This window comes from Saccopteryx leptura, chromosome 7 (genome assembly GCF_036850995.1).
Source record: "Saccopteryx leptura isolate mSacLep1 chromosome 7, mSacLep1_pri_phased_curated, whole genome shotgun sequence".
Taxonomy (NCBI): domain Eukaryota; kingdom Metazoa; phylum Chordata; class Mammalia; order Chiroptera; family Emballonuridae; genus Saccopteryx; species Saccopteryx leptura.
In genome coordinates, this window is record NC_089509.1 from 59,406,625 (window position 1) to 59,420,746 (window position 14,122).

Below are 14,122 nucleotides of genomic sequence, written 5' to 3' on the forward strand. Positions count from 1 at the left end.
TCCTGCTTCAGAGGATTGAAGCATTTGTCAGAGCATCAGAGGCAACAAGTCACTAGTGCCAGAGTTGGCTCTGTTGTATCAACTAAAGTGAAACAGTTGTCTGGATTCTGGTTCGAGCTGAGAGCTGCATAAACTGTGTACTGGGCATTCCTTGGAGTGTGTGCGTGTGTGTGCTGGTCGTGCACTTGCGCACGTGTGTGTATGCATATGTGCCCCGGTATTCATGAGACTTCGTTAGAATGGCATTCCTTTTCCCAGTTCTGATGTTCTCTTCCTGTGAAGGGAACTCAGTGGATAAATTTCCTGGTGTTTCTGTGCCCCTCTACCTATTCTGCCCCTGCACAGGCAGGATGACTTATTGTATGAGTAAATTGGGGAAGAAAAAGTGGGCTTGCCTGCTTTGACAAGCCTTTCTTACTTTTGTGAGCGACCTTGTCCTCCGAGATGAGTTCTGCTCAGTGTAAGTTCACATCAGCAGGACACCTTCCATTGCTGCCAGGGCTAGGAACGCAGGACTGCAAAATCCGGGTTCAATTTTGAGAATTCATTGTTCTAAAAGGCCTAATGCCATCCCCTCCAATAGGCCTCCACTAGCCTCCCTCAAATAATAAAGATAATATTTTGATCTCTGTTTTGGTTTTATTTTTTAAATTGTTCAGACCTGGGTTGGGAAGAGGGTTAATATTTACTAAAGGGACTACCTGGTAGATTGAGTGTGGTGTCTAGGTTCACACTCTTTGATTTTGGACAAGTTACCTAACTTTATGAGGTTCTTTTTCTTCATCTGTAAAATTAAATAATAATAATAATAATATCTACTTGTTAGGTTATTTTAAGTATTAAATGAAAAAGCATTTATCCTGCTGTAAAACAGCTAATAAATTTAGCTATTATGTATTATTTATTCATCCACTCATCAAATGGTTTTTTATTAATTTTAATTTATTGTGTTAACATAGATTCAAGTGTCCCACTCAATATAACACCCTCACCCCCACCCCATGTCCCCCATTACACCCCATTTGTCCCCTTCCCCCTAACTCTCTCTCCCTCTTACTTCTGGGATTTGCTGTCCTATTATCTGTATCTCTGTGTTATGTATATATAATTTCACTAATCCCTTCACCTTGTCTGATCTGGTCCCCTCATCTCCCTTCACTCTGACAGCTGTCCCTCTGGTCCCTGTGACCCAGCCTCTGCCTCTATTTGTTCCTCAGTTCACTTTGTTCATTAGATTGCACATATAAGTGAGATCATATGATTTTTTTATTTCTCTTCCTGGCTTATTACACTTAGCATAATAATCTCCAGGTCCATCCATGCCATTGCAAAAGGTAAGATTTCCTTTTTTTTCATGGCCACATAGTATTCCATACGTACCACAGCTTTTTAATCCACTTGTCCACTGATGGACACTTGGGCTGTTTCCAGATCTTGGCTATTGTAAACAATGCTGCCATAAACATGGGGGTGCATTTCTTCTTTTGAATTGGTGTTTTGAGATTCTTAGGATAGAATCCTAAAAGTGGGATAGCTGGGTCAAAAGGCAGTCCCATTATTAATTTTTTGAGGAAACACCATAGTGTTTTCTGCAGTGACTGCAAAAGTCTGTATTCCCACCAGCAGTGCAGGAGAGTTCCCTTTTCTCCACATCTTTGCCAGCACTTGCTGTGTGTTGATTTGTTAATGAGCGCCATTCTGACAGGTGTGAGTTGGTAGCTCATTGTGGTTTTAATTTGCATTTCTCTGATGATTAGTGACATTGAGCATTTTTCATATGCCTATTGGCCATCTGTATGTTCGCTTTGGAGAAGTGTCTATTCAGGTCCTTTGCCCATTTTTAAATTGGATTTTTTTACCTTCCTGGTGTTGAGTTTTAGAAGTTCTTTATAATTTTTGGCTATCAACCCCCTTTCAGACATATCGGCAAATATGTTCTCCAATTGTGTGGGTTGTCTTTTTATTTTGTTAATGGTATCTTTTGCTGTGCAAAAGCTGTTTAGTTTGATATAGACCCATTTGTTTATTTTGTCCTTTATTTCACTTGCCTATGGAGATATATTGTAAAAAATATTGCTATGAGAGGTATCAGAGAACTTACTGCCTATGTTTTCCTCCAAGATTCTTATGGTTCCATGACTTACATTTAAGCCTTTTATCCATTTTGAGTTTATTTTTGTGAATGCTGTAAGTTGGTGGTCCAGTTTCATTTTTTTTTGCATGTACCTGTCCAATTTTGCTAACACCATTTAGTAAAGAAACAGTCTTTACTCCACTGTATACTCTTACCTCCTTTGTCAAATATCAATTGACCATAAAGGCGTGGTTTTATTTTTGGGTTCTCTGTTCTGTTACATTGATCTGTATGCCTGTTCTTACGCCAGTACCAAGCTGTTTTGATTACAATGGCCTTGTAATATAACTTGATATCCGGAAGTGTGATACCTCCCACTTTATTCTTCATTTTTAAGGTTGCTGAGGCTATTCATGTTCTTTTTTGGTTCCATATAAATTTTTGGAATATTTGTTCTATATTTTTGCAATTGGTATTTTAGTAGGAATTGCATTGAATCTATAGATTGCTTTGGGTAGTATAGACATTTTTTTTAATTTTTATTTATTCATTTTTAGAGAGAGAGAGGGGAGAGAGTGAGGGAGAGAGAGAGAGAAAAGCGGGGAGAAGCAGAAAGCATCAACTCCCATATGTGCCTTGACCAGGCAAGCCCAGGGTTTAGAACCAGAAACTTCAGTGTTCCAGGTCAACACTTTACCCACTCCACCACCATAGGTCAGGCTTTATTTTTTTTTTAATTTTAGATTTTAGAATAGACAGTTTAATGATGTTTATTCTTCCTATCCATGAACACAGTATATGCTTCCACTTGTTTGTATCTTCTTTAATTTCTTTTTTCGATGTCTTATAATTTTCTGAGTACAAGGCTTTTACCTCCTTGGTTAAATTTATTCCTAGGTACTTTATTTATTTTTGTTACAATAGTGAAGGGGATTGTTTCCTTAATTTCTCTTTCTGACAGTTTATTGTTGGTGTATAAAAATGCCACTGATTTCTGAATACTGATTTTATATCCTGCCACCTTGTCAAATTCACTTATCAGGTCTAGTAGTTTTTTGACTGAGACTTTAGAGTTTTCCATGTGCAGCATCATGTCATCAGTAAATAGTGATAGTTTTACTTTTTTTCCAATTTGGATGCTTTTTATTTCTTCTTTCTGTCTGATTGCTGTGGCTAGGACTTCCAGAACTATGTTGAATAAGAGTGGTAAAAGGGGGCATACCTGCCTTGTTCCTGATCTTAAGAGGATTGCTTTAATTTTTTGCCCATTGAGTATGATGTTAGCTGTTGCTTTGTCATATATGGCCTTTATTGTGTTGAAGAATGTTCTCTGTATTCTCACTTTGCTGAATTTTGATCATAAATGAGTACTGGATTTTATCAAATGCTTTTTCTGCATCTATTGATATAACCATGTGATTTTTATCCTTCCTTTTGTTTATATGATGAATTACATTGATTGATTTGCAAATATTGTACCAGCCTTGCCTTCCCGGAATAAATCCCACTTGATCATGATGGATGATCTTTTTGATGCATTGCTGCATTTGGTTTGCCAATATTTTGTTGAGAATTTCAGTATCTGTATTCATTAGGGATATCAGCCTATAGTTTTCTTTCTTTGTAGTGTCTTTACCTGGTTTTAAAAAGAAGATGATGCTTGCTTCATAAAATGAGCTTGGAAGTCTTCCCTCCTCTTGAATTTTTTGAAATAGCTTGAGAAGGATAGGTGTTAGTTCTTTTTTGAATGTTTGGTAAAATTCGCCTGTGAAGCCATCTAGTCCAAGACTTTTGTTTGCTGGAAGTTTTTTGATAACTGTTTCAATTTCATTTGTTGTAATCAGTCTGTTTAGGTTTTCTGATTCTTCCAGATTGAGTTTTGAAAGATTGTATGTTTCTAGGAATTGATCCATTTTGCCTAGGTTATCCAATTTTGGGGCATATAGATCTTCATAGTATTTTCTTAGAATCTTTTGTATTTCTGTGGTGTCAGTTGTTACTTCTCCAGTTTCATTTCTAATTTTATTTGGGTCCTTCCTCTCTCATTTTTATGATGAGTGTGGTTAAAGGTTCATCAGTCAATCTTGTTTACCTTTTCAAGAAACCAGCTCTTGCTTTCATTGATCTTTTGTGTTGGTTTTCACCTCTATGTCATTTATTTCTGCTCTGATCTTTATTATTTTCTTCCTTCTATTATTTCCTTCCTTCTACTTCCTCTGGGTTTTATTTATTGTTCTTTTTCTAGTTCTTTTAGGTACAGAGTTAGGTTGTTTATTGAGCTTTTTCTTGCTCCTTAAGGTATGCCTATAATGCTATGAACTTCCCTCTCAGGACTGCTTTTGCTGTGTCCCATAGATTTTCAGTTGTTGTATGTTCATTTTCATTTGTTTCAAGGAAATTTTTTATTTCTTCCTTGATCTCATTGTTAACCCATTCATTATTTAATAACATGCTATTTAGCTTTGAAGTGTTGAATGTTTTTTATTTTTTCTATTGTAGTTGATTTCTAGTTTTATGCCATTGTGATTAGAGAAGATGCTTGATATGACTTCAGTCTTAAATTTATTGAGATTTGTTTTTTATCCTAACATGTGGACTATCCTAGAGAATGTACCATGAGCACTTGAAAAGAATGTATATTCTCTTGCTGAAAGGTTTTGAAAATATCAATTAAATCCAGTTGATCTAGTATGTCATTAAGGCTACTGTTTCTTTGTTAATTTTCTGTCTATAGGATCTATACATTGATGTTAATGGTATATTAAAATTCCTTACTATTATAGTATTGCTGTCGATCTCACCCTTTATGTCCATCAATATCTTCTTTATATATTTTGGTGCTCCTGTATTTGGCATATAAATATTTACAACGCTTCCTTTATCACTGTATAGTGACCTTCTTTATCTCTTACTATAGCCTTTGTTTTAAAGACTATTTTGTCAGATATAAGTATACAGCTTTGTTTTCATTTCCATTTTCATGAAATACTTTTTTCAACCCCTTCACATTCAGTATATGTGTATCTTTTATTCTGAGATGAGTCTCTTGTAGACAGCATATATACAGGTCTTATTTTCTTATCCCTGCAGCTATCCTATGTCTTGATTGGAGCATTTAATCCATTTACATTGAAGGTTATTATTTATATATGTACTTATTTATTGCCATTTTATTCTTTAAACCTAAAATCCTCTTTCTATTTCTTTTTTCCTTTTCTCTTTTTATAGCAGGCCCCTTAACATTTCTTGCAGTGCTGGTTTGGTTGTAATGAATTCCTCGAACCTTTTCTTGTCTGGGAAGTTTCTTCTTTCTCCTTCAATTTTAAATGATAGCCTTAATGGATAGAGAAGTCTTGGTTGTAGGTTCTTGTTTTGCATCACTTTGAATATTTCTTGCCAGTCCCTTTTGGCTTCAAATGTTTCTGTTGAGGAGTCAGTTGTCATCCTTATGGGGGCTCTTCTGTAGGTAATTAACTGCTTTCTCTTGCAGCCTTTAGTATTGTTCCTTTGTCTCTTAACTTTGGCATTCTAATTATGATGTGTTTTGGTGTAAGCCTCCTTGGGTTCATCTTTAATGGGTCTCTCTGTGCTTTGTGAACTTGTGTGACTTTTTTCTTCATTAATTTTGGGAAATTTTCAGCTATGGTTTCTTCAAACAGGTTCTCTATCCCTTGTTCATTCTCTTCTCCTTCAGGAACCCCTATGATAGGGATGTTGTTTCTCTTCATGTTGTCACAGAGCTCTCTTAGAATTTCCTCAGACTTTTTGAGCCTTTTTTCTTTTTGCAGCTCTGCATTTGTGCTTTTGTTTATCTTGTCTTCTAAATCGCTGACTTGATCTCTGCTTCATCCAGCCTGCTGTGCAATCTTCATTTCTAATATTGTATTTGTCATTTCTGACTGGTTCTTTTTTATGATTTCAATGTCCTTTTGGATGCTTGCTATCTCTTTGTTTAAGTTCTCATTGTGACCATCTATTGTTGCTCTAAGATCCTTGAACATCTTAAAAATAATTATTCTAAACTCTGCATCTGGTAATTTGATTATTTTCATTTCATTTAGATCTTTTTCTGGGGATTTCTCCTGTTGATTCATTTGTGTTGTATTTCCTTGTCTGCCCATTTTGTCTGTGTATTAAGTAGCACTGTCGGACTTTGAAATTTGTTGTGGTGTCTTTATGAGGAAGATGAGCTTGGTGCTACTGACCTCCAGGTTACCTGATTTCCTAGCTCTAGGAATGCTTCTTGAGGGTAGTATTTTTCCTCCTGCTGTATGTGAGTATTGAGTGCAGTTGGTCCTGTCATGGGTGTGGTTATCCCTTCAGGCTGGCTGGCTCTAAAGGTCAACCTTGATTATGTGTATTAGACAGTGTGTATTTTCTGTCCTGTTGGGCATATTTATTCTCCACAGTGTCTAGTGCCTGCTGGACTCCTTTGGGCACGCTGCTTGTGTAGTTAGCTGAGTCTAGGGTTGTTGCTGTCTACCACCCACTACCAGTAGTGTTTGTTCTAGGTCTTCTTGGGGTGGCGTCTGCCATTGTTTGTAACCTTCCTTGGGTTATCTGTCTGGAGCTACTCCTGTGTTTGCTGTTTGTGTTTGCCTTTTCTGTGCCTGAGTTGTGTGGGAGGGGCCAACCTATGTATATGGATCAGCTTCCTCCTGCTTAGAGATGACTGCAGCTTTGTAAAAGATCCAAGCTCCATAAGATTTACCTCTAGTTTTCATCAGCTTCACCTCCTTTTTTTTTTAACAGAGAGAGAGAGAGAGAGAGTCAGAGAGAGGGACAGATAAGGACAGACAGACAGGAGAGAGATGAGAAGCATCAAATTTTTATTGTGGCACTTTAGTTGTTCATTGATTGCTTTCTCATATGTGCCTTGACTGTGGGGCTACAGCAGACTGAGTAACCCCTTGCTCAAGCCAGTGACCTTGGGCCCACGCTGGTGAGCTTTGCTCAAACCAGATGAGCCCACACTCAAGCTGGTGACCTCGGGGTCTTGAACCTGGGTCCTCTGCATTCCAGTCTGATGCTCTATCTGCTGCAATCTGCCTGGTCAGGCTGCTCCACCTCCTCTTTCAGCTGCATGGTTTTCCCACAGAGTCTTCTATAGAAAGACTGTAGTGTGGGCTCAGACTGGCCTCACCCAACCAACCCCTCTACAGGTTGCAAGCTTGGTGGGTAAGGGCAGCTTGGGTTGGGAATACAACATTAGTGGCACCCCCTTCTTCAGGTGTTTCTTGGTCAGGAGCTCAGTATGGGAAAAATGGCCCCTACTCTAGAGCCTAATTCCTCAGCTACTGTTGGATACTCAAATTTTATTTCTCCCCAGCAAAGTCAGCAGCAGATTCAGATTGAGTGGGGTGACAGTCCCCTCTGCAGAAAACCTTCCAGCTGGTGAGACCCTGGTCTCATGGAGGAAGACTGAGAGAGTCCTATCTTGGGGCTGTCTGCGCCCCCCCAGAAAGTGGCTAAGTCCCTCGACCAGACCCAACAATAGGCTCGCAGGGACCCACACTTTAAATGTCTGTGCTCTAAGCCTCTCTCTACCTTTCCCCTGTGAAACCTAGCCCAGCAGGGTAGGATATCCTGCACCTGGGCCTGCTGACTGTGAAGCTCCGCCCTGTCCAATGCACACGAGCCTCTGTGCCAGTGCTGATCACAGAAAACAGACCTCACCTCAGCTGAGCCAGGTGTGAGGAGCCCTTCCTTAGGACAGACCACTAGCAACGTTAGTTCCTGAACTGGTGCTCTCCGCAGCTGGCCACTGGCTATGTCTGTCCTCGTCCTCCCTGGAGGGAACCCAGCACAGACCAGTGTGGTACACTGCCCGTGATTGGTCCTCAGCCACCTTCTTGGAGCTACAAGCAATTCAGAGTTTGTGGCTGCCTCTGCTGGGCCCAGGTGCACATGAAAATACTAAGCTGCAAACCTAGGCTGGCTTTTACCCACCCTGGGCCTGGGGGAAGGTCCACTTAAAAGGCCAAGGTTCCCTGAGTCCCGCCTACTGCAGCCTCCATCTGCTGGCTGCTTCTTGGGCTCTACCACTGAAAAAACCTCTGATAGAGTCTAGAGCCTGGGGAAATTCAGGGATTTGGAAGGGTGGTGGGTATGGCTCCACCCCCAGCCCCAGGTATCAGTCTGTCCAGTCTTTTTTCACAGACCTCAGTAGGGTGTGGCCACCAGGAGTCCGGTGGGTGTGGTCTCTGAGATGCAGAGGTGTGGTCTGTCTTCAATCCAGACAGTTTCTACTGAGTCTCCCGTGATGTGGAAGCACCAGTCATAGACTAAGGAGAGTGCAGGGGGAGGGGGGAACTCTCACCTCAATACCAGAAAACCGAGTCACTGACATGCCCCCTGCTTCCTGGCTGACTTCTCAGAACAGCCCAGTCTCTATAGGGTGGGGCAGGAGAGACTGACTCCTGAGGGCAGGGCAATTGCTTTTCCCCTGGCTGATGTCACACAGAGGGAACTGCTCCACCCAGGAAAGATGGGACTGCAGAATTGGAGAATAACTCAGCACAGGAGTTCTGGTGGCCATCCCCCACAGTGTCTCTCCCTGGGCCACCAACTTCACACTCTCCTTACGCAGCTCTTGTCCTCTCAGCCCTCCCTCTGCCAGTGCCCTGGGTAAGTGACTGTAAATGAGATTTTTTTTGTGCTGACCCTTTAAGATGAAGCTTGCTCTCCTAGAGCTCCGTCTCTCTCTCGCAGACAGAAACCTTGGCTCTTTTCACTGCCAAATCTGTGTGGGCACCTCTTCTAGGCTCTGGGGCTCTAGGCAGGTGTGCCAGCCTGAGGCTGAGGACCCTCCCTCTCAGGGCGACCCTCCCCGCAGTGAGAGTCCTTCCAGACCTTCACGCCACTCGCTCCTGGGAGCAGGGCTGCCCTTTCCATGTCTCCGCCCTTCCTATAAGTCTTGATGCGGCTTCTTCTGTGATCCTTGGTTATACAATAGACTCCTCTTTGTTTAGTCCAAAGTTGGTTTTTCAAGATGATTGTTTTTAAATTAAGTTGTAATCCGATTTGGTCCTGGGAGGTAGCGGTTGGGACACTCACCTACTCCATTGACATCTTGGAATCTCTCATCAAATGTTATTGTGTGTGGATTTCTCTGTGGATAAGAAGACAGGGTGGCTGCTCTGTGTCACTTAGAGTTTTAGGAGGAGAGACAGACAATAACCAAGTAAATGAATACATATACAAGATAATTTTAGAGAGTGATAGATGCTAGGGAGTAAATAAATCAGGAGATGGGAATGGGTTTGGAGAAGGGGTGCTTTAGCTGGGTGATCAGGGAAGGTCTTTCTGTGGTTTGCATGGCAAGATGCTGCGTAGTAGGCTGTGTATGGGCGGAAGATACTGGCAGCAGTTGCCGCGAGTACAGAGGCCCTAAAACGAGGCACTGTTAATAGCAAAAAGTACAACAGCACCAGCAAAGGCAATTGCAAAAGCCCATATGTGCAAATAGACACTCTTTTGCCTTCTTCATGGAATTAAATACTATTACTAATCTCAAAACAGCCATTCATGGGTTTGTGCACAAAAATTCTGAGTGAATCTCTATTTCTCAGATGATTTTCTTTGCCAGGTATAAGAATGATGTTAGGGGTGTGGGAGATAATTGTTTATCAAGATGAGCAAGGTACTGGGGGCCATCATCCATTTAGAAAAAGGAGAGGGGAGGTTTTAATGAAACTTTCAGAGCTCTTGCAAAGGCCATGAATAGTAACCTAGTACAACAGGGGTTCAACTTTGGGGGTCTGACCTTGAGAGTGTGGTGTCATATTTATTTTCACTTAGGTCAGCACTTAAAGAATTTAAAGGTCAGTCTCCACTTGGGAAAGGGGCCCAAGCCCACCTACCCACATGTGCTCAGGATTGGATAACTACTGGCTTGCTGAGGTTTTATCTGTACTGCTGGGTATTCACAGCAAAGACTTGTTGCTAATGTCCTTTAACAAGAAGTTTGATGAAAGACATTTGCCTCAAAAATATCCAAATAAGAAAAATGACCAGTAACTAGAGTGTGTGTACTGGGAAGGCCATGAATCTGGGTATTTGCACCTTGGTTCTAGCTTTGCCACCTGTTAGCTGAGCAAATACAAGGGGAATAATTAACTTTTGTTGAGCATCTACTATTTGACAGATTTTATGCTAGTCACTTCATATAAACAATCACATTTAATCTTTATAACACCTTATAAAATAAGTATTAATTCTTCTGTTTTTACAGATGAAGAAACTGAGGCTTAGTAAAATTAAATGTTCATAGTTAGTAATGGGAGTTTTGGCTGAAGCCTAGGATTGCCTGGCATCTATGATTGGGCTTGTCCCAGGATATTATGATACTATAAGAAATGTGTATATACTACAGATTTCAAAATTCAACAACTTTTCACTATATCCTACCCCCGTGTAGGTCAAAGCCATACCATGTTTTACCTGGATTACTATAAAGTAGTAATTATTGGATTACTTATTGCAACAGGTTGTTTTCAACTGTTTTCCCTGTTTGCATCCTTGCTGTTTACAAGCTAGTCTCAACACCACAGCAGAATAGTCCTATTAAATGTAAGTCGAATCCTGTCACTCCTTTGTTAAAAACTCCTCAGTGGCTCTCCATCTCACTCAAAGTGAGAGCCAAAGTTCTTGCTATGATACACAAGAGCCTACATGACCTGGCCACTGGGCCACCTCCGGGCCTCATCCCTGCGACCACTCTGACTTTGTCTGCTCCCTCTATGACCCTTTAACTCTGCTCTTGCCACACTTGTTTTCCTGGTCATTCCTTGAACACTGCAGGCACTTTTCCATTTCAAAGCCTGAGACCTTCCATGGCTATGCTATCTAGAATTTCAACCCTCTCAATTCAATACTTCATATCCCATGTCCTTGATATATTTTTCTCTTTATCTCTTATCATGATAAAGCATATTATATATTTAACTTATTTTTCTTGTCTTTTTCTCTGTAGCAGTCCATAGGAGAGAAGATGATGGCTTAGACCAGAGATGGAGCAGTGGAGATGGTGATAAGTGACCGGATTCAACCTAAATTTTGGAAGTTGTGCTTATAGAATTTGCTGCAGGATAAATGTGAGACTGAGAGAAAGAGAGAAATCCAAGATGATGTCTTGGTTTTTGGCCTGAGCAATGAGTGGATGGTGGTGCTGTTCTGTGGGATACAAACATTTATTAGGAACACCTTTATGGATAGGAGAAATCAATAATTCAGTTTCATCTATATTAGTTTAAGAGGCACATTAAATATTCAAACAGAGGTATAGTTATATATACACAAGTCTAAACCTCAAGGACAAGGTCTGGATTGGAAAAAATAATATGGGCATTGTCAACATATGGATGATATTTGTAGACATGGGACTTTTTGAAATCACTAAGAGAGAAATATTTCTGGAGCAATCAATGCCCAGAGATTTGGTTTATAAATATATTTAGGAATAGATGAAGCAGGAAAAATTTTTTTTAAAGAGCCAAGTCCAAGAAAAGGAGAGCAAGCTGGGTTCTAGGGCACAAATTTCCCAGGACACAGGATTACAGATAGGGATAAGCTAATGGAATGAAAGGTGGGGTGTTGGAGTGGTTTGCATCTGTATTTCTCTATGAAATATATGACAAGGTCTTCAGCTGGGAGTCGTGTGGGAGGGGAGTTAGAGGTTTGAGGATTGAGGAGAAAGTGAATGATAGTCATCTTGGGAGGAGGCTAATGAATTTACTAGAAAAGTTTAGTTGTCAGATAGTGTTGAGTGCTCACTAAAGACTTTTGATCATAACTTTGACATCATGGCTGTGTGATTAGCAATATTCTGTGGCTTGGGTACAGAGATATAGTAAGCAGTTGAGTTTAAGAAGTCTTGGGATTTCATCAAGAGAGTACAATGAAAGAAGATGAGGCAAGGTAGTTAAGAATGTTTTAGTTAAAGGTACTTAATTAGTTTAGAATAGAATAGTTAAAATGAGATGGATCATGGAGCCTACGGTGGATAGTGAGAGCAGCGAGGACTTGAAGAAGTGGAGGAAAGGGAACACGTGGCTGGGTCAATGGATTGCAGTCTCAAAGCGTGTTGGAAGGACAGGATGTGATGATCAGGGAGTACCTTAGGTGTTTATATCCTATATGTCAGTCACTGTTTTGGCACCAGGGATGTCAAAATGAATGAAACAGGTACCCACAGTACTTATCATCTATTGCAGAAAACTGAAAATAAGCAAATAGCAAACTATGTAATGTGTCAGATTGTGATAAATGCTATGAAGAAAAATAAAGCAAGAAGAATAGGGTATATTGAAGGGGGTATTTGTAGTGTAAAGTAGGTTGGTTATGGAAGGTGTTATTATAAAGGTAATATTTGAACAAAGGATGGGAGGAAAGGAAGGAACTGTTAAACAGTTCTTAACAACCTTGCCTCATCTTCTTTCATTGTACTCTCTTGTTGAAATCCCGAGACTTCTTAAACTCAACTGCTTACAACTATCTCAGGGAAGTGCAGTCCAGGCAGGATAACAGATGCAAGTACTCCGAAGTGTAAATATACCTGGTGATTAAAGGGAGTATCAAGGAAGTCAATGCTTGGGTGAAGCTGTGTAGGGGAGAGTCATAGGAGAGGAGGTCAGAGTGAGGATCAGACCACATGGAATCTTGCGCCAGACTGTGGAAGGTTTTATAGGTCATTGCGAAGAGCTGGCTTTTATCTTGAATAAGATGAGAAGCCATCAGAGGGTTTGGAGTAGAGATGAAACTTACCATAAGAAAGATTACTATGTCTGATGTGTTGTGAAGGGACTGAATGGGGACAAGGGTAGAGGGTGGGGGACAAGGACAGAAGAAAGAAGAAAAGTGGAGAAACAGTGCAATAAACCAGGTGAAAGATGGTCTGCATCTAGATACATTATAAAAGTAGAACAAAAAGGCTTTGCCAATGGGCTAGATATGCGATAATGAGAGGAGTCCAGAAAAACTAAGAATTTTGGTCCAAGCAACTTGAAGATTGGAATGGATGTTTACTTGGGTGAAGAAAACTGAGGGAGAATTAGATTTGGTTGAAGATCAGATTTTGGTTTTGACCATGTCAGGGTTGAGATTCTTCTTAGACTTGTGGGCAGAGAAGTGGATAAGAATGTGGATATATGTAGGACTAGAGTTTAGAATCAGAACTTTTAATTCAGTTCTAGTTTACCCTGAATATAAAAATTTGGAAATCATCTCAAGCCATGAGACTGTATGAAATCTTAAGAGATTGTGTGTGGATAAAGGAGAGAAAGCTAAATAATTCAAGAGGTATTCCAGTGTTTAGAGCACAGGGAGATGAGAAGGAACCAGCAAAGGTTACTGAGAAGTGTCCAGCAAGGTATGAGGAAAATAAGGAGAATGTGGTACCTGGGAGCCAAGGGTTGTAGTTATTGGCAATGACAAGGTCTAGGGTACGGCAGTGTGAGTAGATAACTGAGGTTGGGTGGAGGAAAAGATCAATGGAGCTAAGAAGGATGAGGAACTGAGCACCTGGATATTGGATGACTAAAAGGTTGATGAATGGAATTATGATGGAGACAGAGTTAGTGACCCACATGTTGACATCACCTGTGACTCCACTGACCAGGAGGCCAGGAGATGACTTAATGAGAGAATTAAGCTGGTAAAGGTTGATGACTTGCATCAAAAAAGCTGGGATTTTTGAATGAGGAAGGGCAGACATCTGAGAAGTCGAGAAGGAGGGACAGGTGAACATTTACTTTTCTGCTGGCTTTGAGGTGGTTGGGGAATAGGAGAGACACTGTCTTCATTTGAGAGGGCTGTTGGAAGTAGTGTCCTTAGGGGAGGACTTCCCTTAGCAGGGAAATACATTTAGGAGTAGGGAAGATTGCTGATGACATTGTGTTCCTAAGGGCACAATGGAAGGATCTGGGAGGAGAGGAGGATTGAGAATTGGGTTTAGATTAGGTAATACCTATATGGTGAGGGATGATCTGCTGGTGACCAAGGTAAAGATGCATATCGTTGGGGAGAGAAGTAGGGGGCGTGGATGGCAGA

General features: G+C 40.7%; 1 long non-coding RNA gene across 2 annotated transcripts in view; it reads left to right on the plus strand.

Moving 5' to 3' along the window:
• LOC136379129 (uncharacterized) overlaps window positions 1-11,276 on the plus strand; it is a 28,576-nt gene extending 17,300 nt beyond the window's left edge. For both annotated transcript variants that reach the window (XR_010746669.1, XR_010746670.1), the window contains exons 2-3: window positions 10,563-10,645; window positions 11,049-11,276. This is a non-coding gene — a long non-coding RNA (uncharacterized lncRNA). The remainder of the gene's footprint in view (window positions 1-10,562; window positions 10,646-11,048) is intronic.
• Window positions 11,277-14,122: the final 2,846 nt, after the last annotated feature.